General features: G+C 42.3%; 1 protein-coding gene and 1 long non-coding RNA gene across 3 annotated transcripts in view; one reads left to right on the top strand and one right to left on the bottom strand.

The window, feature by feature from the left end:
- SHISA9 (shisa family member 9) overlaps nt 1-17,797 on the bottom strand; it is a 348,748-nt gene that overhangs the window by 31,411 nt on the left and 299,540 nt on the right. The window lies entirely within an intron of this gene.
- Nucleotides 60-16,221, top strand: LOC129637611 (uncharacterized). Its single transcript, XR_008707548.1, has 3 exons — nt 60-192; nt 1,370-1,459; nt 15,990-16,221. It is a non-coding gene; the product is annotated as an uncharacterized LOC129637611 (long non-coding RNA).

The raw sequence follows: 17,797 nt of genomic DNA, 5'->3' as shown, positions 1-17,797 counted from the left end.
TGGAGAAAGTCTTCCTTCATTGTGAAAGAATAAGGACAAAGAGAAGTAGCACGGGAGATAGGGAAGCTCCTTTCAAAACAAACTAGTGTGCTTTGAGGTTACTGGCAAATGCAGCATAGAGTTCTGACAAGTGCAATTGTCTGGATTCCTTCTGGAAAGCTGGAACTGATCAGAAGAGAAGCTTCCCATGGGGTCTGTGGAGTACATCAAGATGGAATGGGCATTGGCCCTAGATTTCCTTTTTCTTTCTTTCTTGTTTTTTTTTTTTTTTAAACTGTCCTGGGTCTTTGGTGTGGTGCATAAGTACTTCTCTGGTTGTACATGGGCTCAGCAGTTGGGCTTAGTTGTTCCACAGCATGTGGGATCTTAGTTCCCTAACCAGGGTGGGAACCCATGCCCCCTGCTTTAGAAGGTGAATTCTTAACCACTGGGCCACCAGGAAGGCCCCAGTGCTAGGCTTTCATTAACACTGCAGAAGAAATGTCAAGCAGCAGATTGCCTGAGTAGTGAGTAGAGAATACCCTAAGACTTCAAAAGTTAATTATCTTAACAGCGTTTTTTTTTCCCCTGAAAATAGATTCCAAACTAGTTGAAGAGCTGACACCACCTAAGCCCATCATCCAGTGGGAGCCCTTACTCCCATCTCTTTGCTCCCTCAGTCCCAGATCCCATCCACTATTGTTCAAACCCTGTAACCAGTCTTGCCAGGGGAAAGCTAAACACTTCATTAAGGGAAAAGAAATTTGTAGAGAGGTTCCTTATCACTTGGGATAGCCTTTTATATTATTAGACAGACTACTTAATACATCAGTATAAAACACTTGCTTTTGGATGACTTCTCTCAAGTGAAAGCGAGTTGCTCAGTCATGTCTGACTCTTTGTGATCCCATGGACTGTATAGCCCACCAGGCTCCTCTGTCCGTGGAATTCTCCAGGCAAGAATACTGGAGCGGGTTGCCATTTCCTTCTCCAGGGGATCTTCCTGACCCAAGGGTCTAACCTAGGTCCCTGGCATTGCAGGCAGATTCTTTACCATCTGAGCCACCAGGGAAGCCCCAATTTCTCCCACGTCCTGAGCTAATTCAGGGTAGCGAGTAGTTACTTAATGGAAGTGGGTAGGACCGAACTGGCCCTCCAAAGGGATTCCTCACAAAGGAGGAAGAGCCTGCTGCAGAATCACGTTCCTGCTTTCACATTCAGGACAGCAGGAGGCAAATTTCTGGCAGTTTTAGATAGCCATATTGTACTAGCTTCCAGGCTTTGATTATTCAGAAATATTGAAATCCAGGCGCAGAGCAGCAATCAAGAATTCTTAAACAGACTTTGGTGATTGGGTTTTTTTTAATCTTATATTCATTTTACTGAACAGGAAACTGGACTGGACCTGACAATGCAGATTCTCTGTGAGTTTTGCACAGATACATCCAGCTAAGGAGGACAAACAAAGAATACACATGAGGTAAGCTTAGCTTGGCATCTAAGAAAAACAGAACAAGAGTGAGTGAAGAGAGAAGAGTGGGTGAGACCTGGGTCATCTACAAATCCTCTCCTTGACAATCGAGAGAAGAAACATAAAGACAGGTGGCTAAGTCAATAAATATTTGAACATATGTATATAGGAGGAGAAGGGGACGACAGAGGGTGAGATGGCTGGATGGCATCACTGACTCGATGGACGTGAGTCTGGGTGAACTCCCGGAGTTGGTGGTGGACAGGGAGGCCTGGTGTGCTGCGATTCATGGGGTCACAAAGAGTCGGACAGGACTGAGCGACTGATATGATCTGATCTGATCTAAGTAGTATGTATACATGTCTATGCATGTGTATGTATATATACATTATATATAATATAAATAATCATATATTACATAATGTAGTAATATAATATAATAAATATATAGGTATGTAAATATAAAACATAAAAATGTGGAAAATTCTGAAAGAGATGGGAATACCAGACCACCTGATCTGCCTCTTGAGAAATATGTATGCAGGTCAGGAAGCAACAGTTAGAACTGGACATGGAACAACAGACTGGTTCCAAATAGGGAAAGGAGTACATCAAGGCTGTATATTGTCACCCTGCTTATTTAACTTATATGCAGAGTACATCATGAGAAATGCTGGACTGAAAGAAACACAAGCTGGAATCAAGATTGCCGGGAGAAATATCAATAACCTCAGATATGCAGATGACACCACCCTTATGGGAGAAAGTGAAGAGGAACTAAAAAGCCTCTTGATGAAAGTGAAAGTGGAGAGTGAAAAAGTTGGCTTAAAGCTCAACCTTCAGAAAATGAAGATCATGGCATCTGGTCCCATCACTTCATGGGAAATAGATGGGGAAACAGTGAAACGGTGTCAGACTTTATTTTTTGTGGCTCCAAAATCACTGCAGATGGTGATTGCAGCCATGAAATTAAAAGACGCTTACTCCTGGGAAGAAAAGTTATGACCAACCTAGATAGCATATTGAAAAGCAGAGACATTACTTTGCCAACAAAGGTCCGTCTAGTCAAGGCTATGGTTTTTCCTGTGGTCATGTATGGATGTGAGAGTTGGACTGTGAAGAAGGCTGAGTGCCAAAGTATTGATACTTTTGAACTGTGGTGCTGGAAGAGACTCTTGAGAGTTCCTTGGACTGCAAGGAGATGCAACCAGTCCATTCTAAAGGAGATCAGCCCTGGGATTTCTTTGGAAGGGGTGATGCTAAAGCTGAAACTCCAGTACTTTGGCCACCTCATGTGAAGAGTTGACTCATTGGAAAAGACTCTGATGCTGGGAGGGATTGGGGGCAGGAGGAGAAGGGGACGACAGAGGATGAGATGGCTGGATGGCATCACTGACTCGATGGACGTGAGTCTGGGTGAACTCCCGGAGTTGGTGGTGGACAGGGAGGCCTGGCGTGCTGCGATTCATGGGGTCGCAAAGAGTCGGACACGACTGAGTGACTGAACTGAACTGAAATATAAAATATATTTCAGATAACTTTATAAATCATATATTTATATATTATATACTAAGTATATATAAATATTATATTTTATAATTACATATTATGATGGACTATACGGTCCATGGAGCTCTCCAGGCCAGAATACTGGAGTGGGTAGCTTTTCCCTTCTCCAGGGGATCTTCCCAACCCAGGGATTGAACCCAGGTCTCCCACATTGTAGGCGGATTCTTTATCAGCTGAGCCACAAGGGAAGTCCAAGAATACTGGGGTGGGTAGCCTATCCCTTCTCCAGTGGATCTTCCCGACTCAGGAATTGAACCAGGGTTTCCTGCATTGCAGGCAGATTCTTTACCAACTAAGCTATCAGGAAAGCCCACATATTATGATAAATGCATATTTTTATATGTAGTGTATTTATGTAGTATATATATACTATGCAAAAGAAATCATATATAGATATATGCAACTATATGTATATAATGTATATAATTTGTATATAAAATATATATAATGTATAATTTGGCTTCCCTGGTGACTCAGTGGTAAAGAATCTGCCTGCAATGCAAGAGGCCTAGGTTGGATACCTGGGTTGGGAAGATCCCCTGGAGGAGGGCATGGCAATCCACTCTAGTATTATTCCCTGGAGAATCCCATGGACAGAGGAGCCTGGTGGGCTACAGTCCATAGGGTCACAAAGAGTTAGACACAAATGAAGCAACTGAACACGCATGCAGGCATATAATTTCTTTTGCAGAGTCATAACCACAGAGAGAATCTAGTAGGACCAGCAATGTCTTGCTGCCAGCAGTGTGGTTTCTCTTCTAGACACATCTCAGCCCCAGAGATATCTTACCCACCTCATCTCTGTAGAAAGGTACTTTCTACCCAGTGTCACAAAAAAACTTTCCCTGCTTAATCATAATTTTGCAACTCCTTCTTTTTTTAAAATTTTTATTGGAGTATAGTTGATTTATAATTTAGTGTTCATTTCTGCTATACAACAAAGTGAATCAGTTATACATATAATGTATCAACTCTTTTTTCTGATACTTAGAAATAACTGATGAGGACTTGCTGTTCTTGGGTGCTGCATTCTGTCAAGACCCTCAGTCAGCAGACAGAGATTACATCCCATCCTCTCCTTACTAAGACAGAAAAGAGGGCCTCATACACTTAATCAGTTTCAAAGAAAGTTAAGATACACTTACTCTAATCGGAAGTAACTAAATGGTGGTTACCAAAGTAACCACCACATAAGTACCATTTTTATGTGGTACATCTTAGTTACTAAACAGACTAATGAGTGCAATCAAGACAGACTCACTGAAGTAAAAATGTTACAAATACTGGGATGATGCTCTAATTTTCTCAGTGGAAAAGAAGCAGATAACAGCTATCAAAAACTAGAGCAGTCTGGCTCATCTTGGAGGGAAAGGAACAGTATTAAGCTTTTCAAGGCATGTAACAAGGAAGAATAGCACAGAAAGGAACAAAAAGGTCAAAGCATGTTGCTTTGTGGAGCATGTATTACCCATCACTTGGTAAAGAACGTTTCATGCACTGTCTCCTTAAATCTTCATATCAATCCTATGGAGTAATGATATAGGGACAACATATCTTTTAAAATAAACTTTTACTGTAGAACAATTTTAGATTTACAGAAATACTGCAAAGATAGCACAGAGTTTCCATATCCCCAGAACCAGTTTTCTCTATTATTATTAAATTACATTAGTAGGGTACATTTGTTACAATTAATGAATCAATATTGATATATAACTATTAACTAAAGTCCAAACTTTAGTCAAGCTTCCTTGTGCTCAGTTACTTAGTCGTGTCTGACTCTTTGCAGCTCCATGGATTGTAGCCCGCCAGGCTCCACTATCCACAGAGTTTTCCAGGCAAGAATACTGGAGTGGGTTGCCATGCCCTCCTCCAGGAAATCTTCCCCATCCAGGGACTGAACCCTCATCTCTTGCATCTCCTACATTGGCAGGTGGATTCTTTACTACCAGCATCACCCGGGAAGCCCTCAAGCTTCCTTAGTTTTATCTAATGACCTTTTTCTGTTCTAGAATCTCATCCAGGTAGCACATTAATCACCACCTTTCTTTAGGTCTGTCTCTTGGCTGTGAATTTCTCAGACTTTTCTTATTTGTGATGACTTCGACAGTTTTGAAGAGTACTGGTCAGATATTTTGTAGAAATGTCCCTCAGTTGGAATTTGTGCGATGTTTTTCTCATGACTAGACTGGGGTTATGAGTTTGGGGGAGGAAAACCATACAGATAAGATGACATTCTCAACATAACATACCAAGGATACCTTTTTTGATGACATCGCTATTGATAGTAACCTTAATTACCGCCTGAGCCAGTATTTCTCCTCTCTCCATTATAAAGTTACTGCATTTTCCTCTCTTTCCACATCATACTCTTTGGAAGAAAGTCACTATTCACAACCCACACATAAGGAGTGAGGAATTACGCTCCACCTCCTTGAATACAGAATGTCTACATAAATTATTTGTAATTTTTTATCATAGGAGATTTGTCTCTTCTTCTGTTTAATTTGGGCTTCCCCGGTGGTTCAGCAGTAAAGAATCTGCCTGCAATGCAGGAGACGCAGGAGACATGGATTCGATCTCTGGTTTGGGAAGATCCCTGGAGGAGGGCATGGTAACCCACTCCAGTATTCTTGCCTGGAGAATCCCATGGACAGAGGAGCCTGGTGGGCTACAGTCCATGGGGTCACAAAGAGTCAGACACGACTGATGGTGACTGAGTACATAACCCATTTAATTATTAATTCAACTATATATCACACATATATGATATTATTAATGTGGACACATGGATATATATTTTATACTTTGGATTAAAATCCAATACTATTTTGTTTTTTTACTCAAATATTCCCAGGTCTGGGGAATCTCCTTCAAGTGGCTCCTATGTCCCTCCTCTTTTTTTGTTTTAATAACTTCCTTTTTTTCTAATAAGGCAACATGCCCAAGGTTCATCTAGTTTATTTCCTGCCCCATCCTAGAATCCACTTCTCCAAAGACCCTGGCTCCTTTTCTTGGAGGATGATGTTAGAAACCAAAACATGAGTGCTAAGGGTACTCGAGGCTTTTAGTTCCTCAGCTGACTAAGGAAGTCAAGGTGTGTATACTGACTCATATACAGATACTTGCTGCTGCTGCTGCTAAGTCACTTCAGTCGTGTCCGACTCTGTGCGACCCCATAGATGGCAGCCCACCAGGCTCCCCCATCCCTGGGATTCTCCAGGCAAGAACATTGGAGTGGGTTGCCATTTCCTTTTCCAATGCATGAAAGTGAAAAGTGAAAGTACAGATACTTATCTATGAATATTTACCTATGTAACCATCTGTATCTATCTTAAGCTAAACATGAATTCATCTTGATATCTCCAACTCCAATCCATTATCACATGGAACATTCTAGCCTTCTCCCCTTGCTCATTTGTAACCTCTCACCCCAACAATGAGAAACCCGACTCCTGCCCTCCACCATCTATTTACTTAGTTGTTTAATTCCAGTATGCATGTCTAGCAATATCAGAATTGTTAACCTATGAGCCTATGGGAAAACACCTGTACCCACTAGAATACAGTCTTAAGGACAATTTTTTTTTTCAAATTATTTATGCACTTTTCTTTTGCTTTCCTGAGTATATAAGCTTTATTCTGGATGGCCATGACATCCATATAGCTATGTAAGGCTAGGACATCAGGATTTATTAAAGAAAGAACACAAAAATGGTGATGATGATATTAGTTAATGATAAAGAAGGTGAAAGCACACTTATATACCTACTAAACAGAAAGGTGCTATTATGTGCCAGGCACTATTTCATATACAAACTAATGTACTATTTCATGGCTTCCCAGGTGGCTCAGTGGTAAAGAATCCGCCTGCCAATGCAGGAGCTACAGGAGATGTGGGTTTGATCCCTGGGTTGGGAAGATGTCCTGGAGGAGGGAATAGCTACCCACTCCAGTATTCTTGCCTGGATAATCTCATAGACAGAGGGACCTGGTGGGCTACAGTCCATGGGGTTGCAAAGAGTCATATATGATTGAGCAGCTGAACACAATGTATTACTCTAAGAGCCCCTGTGATATACTATTATTATTAGCCACATTTTGCATACAGAGGTTTTGTGGTTTACCCGAAGTTACACCACTTGAATATGGCAGAGCCAAGCTTAGAATCTGGTAGTCTGACTCTAAAATCTGTGATCTTCAGCACTCCTTACTGCCTCAAAGGGCATTAAATGCAAATTTCTGACATTCAGAAAATGATTGTGCAGCTAGACAATAATAAAATTTGTCACGATATTGACTTTGGAAGGTAGTTTTTACTAAATACCTTTATCTCTACTCTTCAGCATATTTAAGATCACACTTGGTTTGCCAGACCATAGAAGTCATGTCCTCTGATCTCTCCCACTTGGCTCATCCACTTATTCCCCCACACATATTTGAGTGACTCTGGCATGCCAGACATTGTATTTGGTGGACAAATTCTAGCTCTTATACTGCTTACTGGTGGCTCAGATGGTAACAAACCCGCCTGCAATGCAGGAGACCTGGGTTCAATCCCTGGGTCAGGAAGATCCCCTGCAGGAGGAAATGGCAACTCACTCCAGTATTCTTGCCTAGAGAATTCATGGACAGAGGAGCCTGGCAGGCTACAGTCCATTGAGTTGTAAAGAGTTGGACACATCTGAGCAACTAACACTTTCACTTTTTACACTGCTTACTAACCCTAACCCTAATTAGAGAAATGCATAACATTTTTCCAAAGCTTTTTTCACAAGGGAGAAGCACCACATTTCTGCTTGGCCCACAGGCCATGTTGATCCTACCCAGGGCCCTTCTTCACCCCTACTCTTTCCAAGACCCCTACTCTTTCTGTGCCCCGTGCTGTAGCCTCAACAGACTCTCTCCCATGACAACATCCATAACAACATGACAAAAGAAGCATGGATTTCTGGATCAGTCAGTTCTGGATTCAAATTCTGGCCATTCATTTCCTAACAGCATCTTTGGGTGGGTTATAAAATTTCTCAGGTCTAAAATGAAGCTGTTGTTGTTTTTCAGTCACTTAGTCATGTCTGACTCTTTGCAACCCCCTGGACTGCAGCATGCCAGGCCTCCCTGGCCTTCACTATCTCTCGGAGTTTGCTCAAACTCATGTCTATTAAATCGGTGATGCATTCCAACCATCTCATCCTCTGTTATCCCCTTCTCCTCCTGCCCTCCATCTTTCTCAGCATCAGGGTCTTTTCCAATGAGTTGGCTCTTTGCATCAGGTGGCCAAAATATTGGAGCTTCAGCATCAGTCTTTCCAATGAATATTCAGGGTTGATTTCCTTTAGGATTGACTGAACTATAACATAAATCCTCATAGGCTTTGCTATAAAGTTTAGAGACTGTGGATGTTCCATGCTCAGTATCACATATGAAGCATAGTAAGCATCCAAAATATTGTAGCTAAAGCTTTATTGCCTCTGATTGTCAGGGAAACCAAGAAGAAGAGGGTGTCTGTTTTCCCTAAGGCCCCCTCTGGACTCAGAATTCTTGGATACATTCCAGATTATTCAATTGTCCCAGAACTGGACAAATGAGAGAGAATAAGCAGGAGATATTCCTGTGGGAGCCAACTGCACTGCTAATTCTCTTAACAACAAAAAAAGAGAATAGACATAAAGAAATTATAACAGGCTTTTAGCTCCATTTTCCTTTCCAATCCAAATATGTACATCCAGCATCCTTTTAAAGAGAAAACCTGAAAATTATAGTTTGAAACATCATGTAGATTTTTCTCTGACCACAAGAAAGCAAAAAAAAAAAAAAAAATCAGATCCAACTCAAAATTACCCTGAATTTGTCAAAAGAGAACATAGAAGGCTAGGCTTTTACCAGAAAAGGTTGATGTAAAAAGAGAATTAAATTAATCTTATTGAACCCTGGTGGCAGAGAGAACAGCAGGAATTTGTGATGCAGAAAAAAGTGTACATATTCATTGGAAAACCTTTGGCAAATTGATCCTGTATGTTACCCAAGAGTTTATATCTTTAAGAATGCAAAAAAAATTTTTTTAATTTTGAGCATTTAGGATGTGAATATTTTGAAACTGGGGTTGTTAAACAAATGTCTATTTAATGTTCATTTCTGGCCATTTTGTATGCAGATTCTGAGGGACAGAGATTCACTTCAAATCTCAGTTTGTGCCCCAACGAGATGATGGTCTAGAATAGGAAGCAGCCCAAGAACAACACAGGTGAGAGAGAGAGAGGAGTTAAAATCAACATGGTTATCGCTACGATACAACAAAACAGATTCTGTGAAGGCCCAAGGGAGCGGGTACCTAACTCAGGTTTATTGTCGTTCAGTGGCTAAGTCATATCCGACTGCTTTGTAACCCCATGGACCACAGCACACTGGGCTTCCCTGTCCTTCACCATCTCCCAGGGTTTGCTCAAACTCATGTCCATTGAGTCGGTGATGCCATCCAGCCCTCTCATCCTCTGCCACCTCCTTCTCTCCCTGGTTTAGAAGGTACATTTTGAAAAAGGGAGACTCTCAAAGGCAGTAACAAGAAGAGAAGGACCTTTTAAATTTGTAGTAGCATTGTGTGTCGAAGAAACTACAGTTTATTGGCATCACTTCTGAAACAGGACATCTCTAAAGTGGTTAAACTCACCATTGACAGCTCAGTATTATCATTAAAGGATCAAAGGGTAGTTGGTGGTTCTGTGCTTCAAGTAGCCATTTCCCCAGAAGTTAATTTCATGAGCTAGTACATTGGAGAAGGACATGGCAACCCACTCCAGTGTTCTTGCCTGGAGAACCCCAGGGACGGGGGAGCCTGTTGGGCTGCCGTCTATGGGGTCGCAGAGTCGGACACGACTGAAGCGACTTAGCAGCAGAACAGGCGGCAGCAGTGTAATGATGGATGTTTGTTCCTTCACTCAGTAGACAGATGAATGGATAAAGAAGATGTAGTATCCACACACATACACACACACAATGGAATATTACTCAGCCATAAAAAGAATGAAATAATGCCATTTGCACAACACAGACAGACCTCGAGATTATCATACTAAGTGAAATAAGTCATTTACAGAGAGACAAATATCATATGATATCACTTACATGTAGTATCTTAAAAAAAAGAAAAGAACTTGTTTACAGGCTTACTTGGTGGTGCTAGTGGTAAAGAGCCTGCCTGCCAATGCAGGAGACACAGGAGACCAGGGTTTGACCCCTGGGTTGGGAAGATCCCCTGAAAGAGGGCATGGCAATCCACTCCAGTATTCTTGCTTGGAAAATTCCATGGACAGAGAAGCCTGGCGGGCTGTGGTCCATAACGTCACAAGGAGTCAGACACAGCTGAAGCGGTTAGCACACATGCGTGCATGAACTTGTTTACAAAATAGAAATAGACTCACAGATATAGAAAGCAAACTACAGTTACTAAAGGGGAAAGGGGAGAGATAAATTAGGAGTTCAGGGTTAACATATACACACTATTACATACAAAATAGATAACTAACAAGGACCTACTGTATAGCACAGGGAAGTATATTTAATATCCTATAATAACTTATATTGGAAAAGAATCTGAAAAAGAATGTCCATATATTCTTAAATGTATATATCTAAAACTACCACACCATTGTAAGTCAACTATACTTCCATTTTTAAAAAGGTTTAAAATTTTTTTAAAAGATTAAATGAGGCCATATGGGTAGACCCTACTCCAATCCTGACTGGAGTCCTTATAAGAAAAGAACATCTGGACACAGAGATGCACAGACAGAGGAAAGATCACGTGAGGACACGGCAAGTAGACAGCCATCTGCAAGCCAGAGACAAAGACCTCAGAAGAAATCAAACATGCAGACACCTTCTAACCTCCAGAATGGTAATAAAATTAATTTCTATTGTTAAAAAACAGAGCCTCCTCCCCCCACAAAAAAAAAAAAAAAACAAATGGAAAGGTTGTTTTATTTCTGTTCCTTCTTCTCTTCCCTTTGTGTTCTCTTCCTCCCGATTCCACTGATTTAAGTTTACGTTCCTCCACCATCATGGTCAGTCTGTTTTATCAGCCACACGGCGAGTAGCAGCCAGCTCTCTTGGACTTTGCTGTTTCTAGTCCTAATGTGTTGTGGGATTCGAAATGTGATACCCACACATGTTAGAATAGATTGTAACCACTAGCCGCGTATCAAAATACTATTTCTTCTGCGACATGCTATTCATTGGCGTGTCAGGCTTCTCATTGCGGTGGCTCCTCTTGTTGCGGACCACGGGCTCCAGGGTGCGCAGGCTTCAGTGGTTGCTCTCAGGCTCCAGAGCACAGGCTCAGGAGTTGTGGTGCTCGGGCTTAGCTGCCTGGTGGCATGTGGGATCTTAGTTCCTGGAACAGGAATCAAACGTGTGTCCCCAGCCTTCATACAATGCAATGTTATTCAGCTTTAAAAAGGAAAGGAATTCTGACCCATGCTACAACACAGATGAACCTTGAGAACATTCTGCTAAGTGAAATAAGCCAGTTACCAAAAGACACATACTATAGGAGGCACCTAGTCAAATGAGAGAGACAGAAAGTCGAATGATGGTTGCCAGGGGCTGAGCAGAGGAGGGAATTGGGAGTCAGTGTTTGAGAGGTATCTGAGTTTCAATTTTGTAAGATGGAAAGGTTTCGGAGATGAATGGTGGGGATGGTTGTACAACACTGTGAACAGGCATTACACTACTGAGCTACACACTCAGAAATGGTGAAGGTAGCAAAGTTTATGTTATGCGTTCTTTACCACAATTTGAACAAAAAACACACATGCCAAGTACTTTACCTTCAATATACTAAACCCACAGCACTAGCTAGGCATTGTATGTGTGTGTGTGCTCAGTAGCTTCCGTCGTGTCCAGCTCTTTGCAACCCCATGGACTGTAACCTGCCAAGCTCCTCTGTCCATGGGGATTCTCCAGATAAGAATACTGGAATGGGCTGCCATTTCCTCCTCCAGGGGATCTTCCTGAACCAGGGATTGGGACCCACATCTGCTGTGTCTCCTGCACTGCAAGGCAGATTCTGTACCACCAGGGAAACCCAGTTAGATATAACGTGCTCATTTTGCAGATGAGAAAACCAAGACAAATGGAAACTCTGAACCACTTGATCAGGGTCACAAGCAAAGAGACAAAGTCCAGCAGTATCCAAAGCCAGTGCTTTTTTCTCTACATTGATTCTTTATGAAGAGTTCAGGATGGGATAAGGCAAGATACATCCGGAAAACACTGACCTTTGTGCTTGGCACACGTGAGAGCCTGTAATGTGAGATCCTTCCCCTCCCCCCCAACATTTCTATGTTTTAAAAATTCAGGCCCCAAGGAAAAACAGCCTAACCATTTTCTTCTCTGAGAACACTCAAGGTGGTGATTGTTGAATAAACCAAATCCTTTCTAATTACAGGTTGAGCAATTTCATTCACTGAATAACCCACTTATGAAATAATCATCATGTGCCATTCCTAGGCCACACATCTTTCTAGGTACTGCAGGAAAAGAATTGGATAAATCACATCCCAGCCTTTGAGAAGCTCACAATTCAATGAGGGGAACAGACAGCAAATAACTTCACCATAACATATGGGACATTAAAAGTAGGTTAGGAACAAGAGTAAGTGAAGTAAGTCAGACAGAGAAAGACAAACGTCATATGTTACCATTTATATGTGGAATCTTTTTTTTAATATAAATTTATTTATTTTAATTGGAGGCTAATTACTTTATAATATTGTATTGGTTTTGCCATACATTGACATGAGTCCGCCACGGGTGTACATGTGTTCCCCATCCTGAACCCCCCTCCCACCTCCCTCCCCATCCCATCCCAGTGCACCAGCCCCGAGCATCCTGTACAATGCATTGAACCTGGACTGGCGATTCATTTCACATATGATAATATACATGTGGAATCTTTAAAAATGATACAAGTGAACTTATTTACAAAACAGAAATAGGCTCATGGACAAAAACTTACAGTTACCAAAGGGGAAAGGGGGCTGTGAACTGGGAATTGGGGGTTAACAAATACACACTAATATATATCAAAATAGATAAACAACAAAGACCTACTGTATAGCATAGGTAAGTAAATTCAATATCTTATAATTACCTATAATGGAAAATAATCTGAGTAAGAATATATATATATATATATATATAAAACTGAATCACTTTGCTGTACACCTGAAACATTGTAAATATACTTTTTTTTTTTTTTTTAAATAGGCTTGTCATGGGCTTCTTAGGTGGCATTAGTGGTAAAGAACCTGCCTGCCAATGCAGGATACACAAGAGACGCAGGTTCGATCCCTGGGTCGGTAAGATCCCCTGGAGGAGGGAACAGCAACACACTCCAGGATTCTTGCCTGGAGAATCCCATGGACAGAGGAGCCTGGCAGGGTCACAAAGAATTAAACACGACTGAAGCAACTGAGCCCACGTGCACGCACGGCATGCGTACACAATGATCTCTTAGAATTGAATTAGATAGAATCCTGGGCAATCTAAGTTCAGAAATTAAGTGAACCAGAGGTCATGCGCCTTATAGACTCTTAGTAAATTTTCCTAGTTGCCTGATGACTCTTTCATATTACAAAGTCCTCAATATCCTGGGCCAACATTCACCCTAAGAAAGAGACCTAAACAGATATCTCGAGTCTTGTCCTATCAATTTCACCCTGCTCCCAACACATTTTAACACCCACATTCTTCTGCCAGGGTGAAACAGCAGAGGGAGATTTTGGCTGTGACCCTTCCTCTTTACATTAAGAAGACTCTGTTCTGGGCTTCCTTGGTGGCTCAGTGGTAAAGAATCCACCTGCCAGTGCAGGAGACTTGGGTTAGATCCCTGAAAGATCCCACATGCTGTAAGCAACCAAAACTAAGCCTGTGTGCTACAACTATTGAGCCTGTGCGCTAGAGCCCAGGAGCCACAACTTCTGAAGCCTGTGTATTCTAGAGCCCGTGCTCTGCAACAAGAGAAGCCACACAGTGAGAAACACACGCACTGGAACTAGAGAGCGGCCCCAATTAAGAAAGCCCATGCAGCAACGAAGACCTAGCACAGCCAAAAATAAACAGATATTTTAAAATTAAAAAATAAAGAAGGCTCTGTTCCCATCCAATGGCCTGGTCTCACCCTTGAATTTTCCAACTGGACCACAGATTCTTGAATTTCTACACTGAACCTAAAAATTAATAATTCATGGAAGAAATAAGAGAGAAGAGTCTCTTTCCAGCCCCATCATCTTTCTCAGAAGATGATCATCACTGGAGCCAAGGCCAGGAGCCCTGCTTATTTAACAGAGGATTTTCCTTCAGTTACTTAGAAGGAGAGGAGGAGGAAAGTGGGTTTGCTTGAATACAATTTTGGTTCTACCTTTTAAGACCTGTGCAACATTGAGTAAATTTCTTAGCATCTCTGATTCTCTGTTTCCTTGCTATAAAGTAGTGATAATCATCATATCTGTCTTATAGAGGTGTTGGAAGGGCAAAATAAGAGCTTATGAATATGTTTATGTCTAGCACATGGTCAGCTTTCCTGGTGGCTCAGATGGTAAAGAATCTGCCTGCAGTGGGAGAGACCCAGGTTCAATCCCTGGTTCAAGAAGATCCCCTGAAGAAGGAAATGGCAACCCACTCCAGTATTCTTGCCTAGAGAATTCCATGGACAGGGGAGCTTGGTGGGCTACAGTCCATGGGGTTGCAAAGAGTTGGACACGACTGAGCGACTAACACACATACACATAATTAGCACTCAACAGATATTAGAGAGTTGTTGTTATTGTCATGGAAACAATGTCAACAAACAAGAATAAGGTGTGTTTCAATTCTCAGACCACCTTATAATCAGTATCAGGCCTTTCTAGAAGTACTGATATTATTACGAAATAGGTCAGCCAAAGTAATCCCATTGGCTGAGAAACTGGACCTGAAAATAGATCAAGCTAGCTATTATTTGTCTGGACACCACGTCAGCATCTTCTGCTTCTAGGCACTATTGCTAAGTCCAAATGGGGCTTCTCTCTAAGGCCCCGCTGACCCGTGGCTGGAAGCTGGCTTCTCTGTTCCACGTTCCCCAGGTCCCAGGTGCAGACAGCATGGGGGTGGGAAGTTGTCTGTGTTGCTGGGGATGGGGAGGGCTCTCCCGGCGTCTTGGAGCTAGATGACACTGTCAGATAGCCAAGTGGTTAAAATGTTGAGGGCTGTAAATGAGGCTCATCTGTCAGTCGTGGGCAGGCACTGGCTCCATCTGCTGTGTCAGCAGCCTGGAGAGTGCTTGGAGGAAGCAGCTTATAAAGCATGAAGCCCAGGATGGGGGGCAGAAGCATCCTCAGAAGATGATAGAATGTGTACCTTGAAGACTCTCTCAATCTTAGCGAAGGTTAAAAGGCAGACAAACAACAGACCTAAAGAGGGCTTGGCCATGGTCACTCAGCAAATGTGCATGACGATTGCCAGGATGACATGCCAACTCCCCAGGATTCCAGAGTACTTCTCTCTCCACCCAGACACACCTGACCCAACTTACACCTAACCCATGGGTGGAAGCGATGCCCTGAGCAATGTGAGAATAACACCTCCCAGTTCTCTTTCTATGCTTGCATTTGTTCTTCAAGTATCTGTTCCTCTCTCTAGAACCTCAGAATAGACCTGATCACATTTATTCATTCATTCAATAGATATTTTTGGAGCACCTCTATGTATAAGGTCTCATCCCAAGCACTGAATGCATCGACGAAAAACACATACCTAGTTCCTGCCTCCGGAAGCCCATAACCTAGTGTGCAAGACAGCTCTTAGGCAGAAAGAAAATGAGTTTTTGTAAAGAAAAAGTACTGGGTACCAGTTGTCCCTAGTTCACATGTTGCAGAATATTATGAGGAATTAACCACTGTGTTTCCCCCTCACCCCACTTCTTTTTATTCAGTGACCCTTCTTCACTGCGCTGATGGCCATGGGGCACCCAGAGTCTTGGTGGAGAATTTTGCACAAAGGAATCAGACAGCAAAAGAGTCACATTCCAGATTTCTGAACTTCAAAACACAGTACTGATATGGACAAATATTTGCTAAGTTAGCATTCTATTTCTGGCCCAGAAAATATGAGGAATTCTGGGCTACAGGAGGAGCAAAAGTTAAATAAAAGAGCAACTGAGTCAGCTGTTGGTGTATATTCTCTGAGATGAGGTTCTGTAGGTTGCCCAAAAAAACAGGCACAAGCAAAAATACAGATCTCCCTAATTCTCACATCCCCAAGCACATCGAAGAGTTTGGCCTTGGATCAGAGAGATTCCCAGCTGATGAGCTGAGCAGGATAAAGGAAAGGCCAAGAGAAGCAGGCTTTCCCCAGTCAGCAAATGAGGAGGCTTCCCCAGCCTTGGGTCCTCCAAGGTCAAAGGCTGGCAAACAGTCTATAATTGGAGTCATATGTCCCCTAGCCTTTGGGTAACCACATGGCTGAATAACTCCAAGTCACCATCATGGCTTAGTTATTGTCTCAACAACAGATGAAATGCAGAAAGAAGAGAAGTGATGTGGGTGATCCGAGAGCTGCAGTCCTAGAAGGCCATTATCTGTCTTAAGCTTCAGCCCACCCTACCACCTACTCCTCCATGGGAGGTTATAATACAGCAATAAGTCTGCAATTATATTTTACTGGTGAAAAAAAACAGTGGTGAGTCAAAAGCCAGCTCACAGATGTAACATCTCTACTAGTTATTTAAGTGGGAGGGGGCCAAGTCTTGGGCTGAAGTCAGACTCCTCACTGCGGGCCCATGTTCTTGAGTCTGACTGCTCTGGACTAAGTCTCCCAGGAGCACTTAGCCCTAGCTGGTGATGACCACCAGGCACAAGAGAGGTAGTGGTTAAGATCTGTGTTCTGGAAGGAGGCTGTAGGACTTTGGACAGACCCTGGGGTCTGGCTGTTGTTGTTGCTGAGTCACTCAGTCATGGCCGACTCTTTGCGACCTCATGGACAGCAGCACACCAGGCTTCCCTGTCCTTTACCATCTTCCAGAGCTTGCTCTAACTCATGTCCATTGAATCAGTCATGCCATCTAACCGTCTCATCCTCTGCCATCCCCTTCTCTTCCTGCCTTCAGTCTTTCCCAACATCAGGGTCTTTTCTAAGGAGTCAACCCTTCACATCAGGTTGCCAAAGTATTGGAACTTCAGCTTTAGCATCAATCCTTCTAATGAGTATTCAGGATTGATTTCCTCTAGGATTGACTGGTTTGTTCTCCTTGCAGTCCAAGGGACTCTGAGTTAAGCATCAATTCTTCCGCACTTAGCCTTCTTTATAGTCCAACTCTCACATCCATACATGACTACTGGAAAAACCACAGCTTTGACTAGATGGAGAAGACATAGCAGCATCACAGCCTGGACCATCTCACCAGAGACAGAAGAGAAAAGGGGCACCTCTACAGATGTAAGAATGGATGCCTCAGATCAGCCAAGAACCAGACTGGGCAACATAGCCATCAGTAGAAACCACTGTAGACACATCATCAGCAAAGGCCAAACCTGTACCCAAATATGCCTGGACAAGGTGTCAGCTCCCGCTGAATTTAGATGCAATCATGGGGACAAGGGTGAAGGCAGAATATATCAAGTAAGGAAATCTTAATTGCCATATGTAAGTTTTTAACATCAAGCAGAATAGGGACATAAAACAGAATTAAGCTAAGTTATAAATGTAAGAAAATATATGTAAATGTATGTATATATTATAAAC

This window comes from Bubalus kerabau, chromosome 23 (genome assembly GCF_029407905.1).
Source record: "Bubalus kerabau isolate K-KA32 ecotype Philippines breed swamp buffalo chromosome 23, PCC_UOA_SB_1v2, whole genome shotgun sequence".
NCBI classification, from domain to species: domain Eukaryota; kingdom Metazoa; phylum Chordata; class Mammalia; order Artiodactyla; family Bovidae; genus Bubalus; species Bubalus kerabau.
Note: the sequence above shows the minus strand (reverse complement) of the source record. Positions and strands in the feature narration are given on the sequence as shown.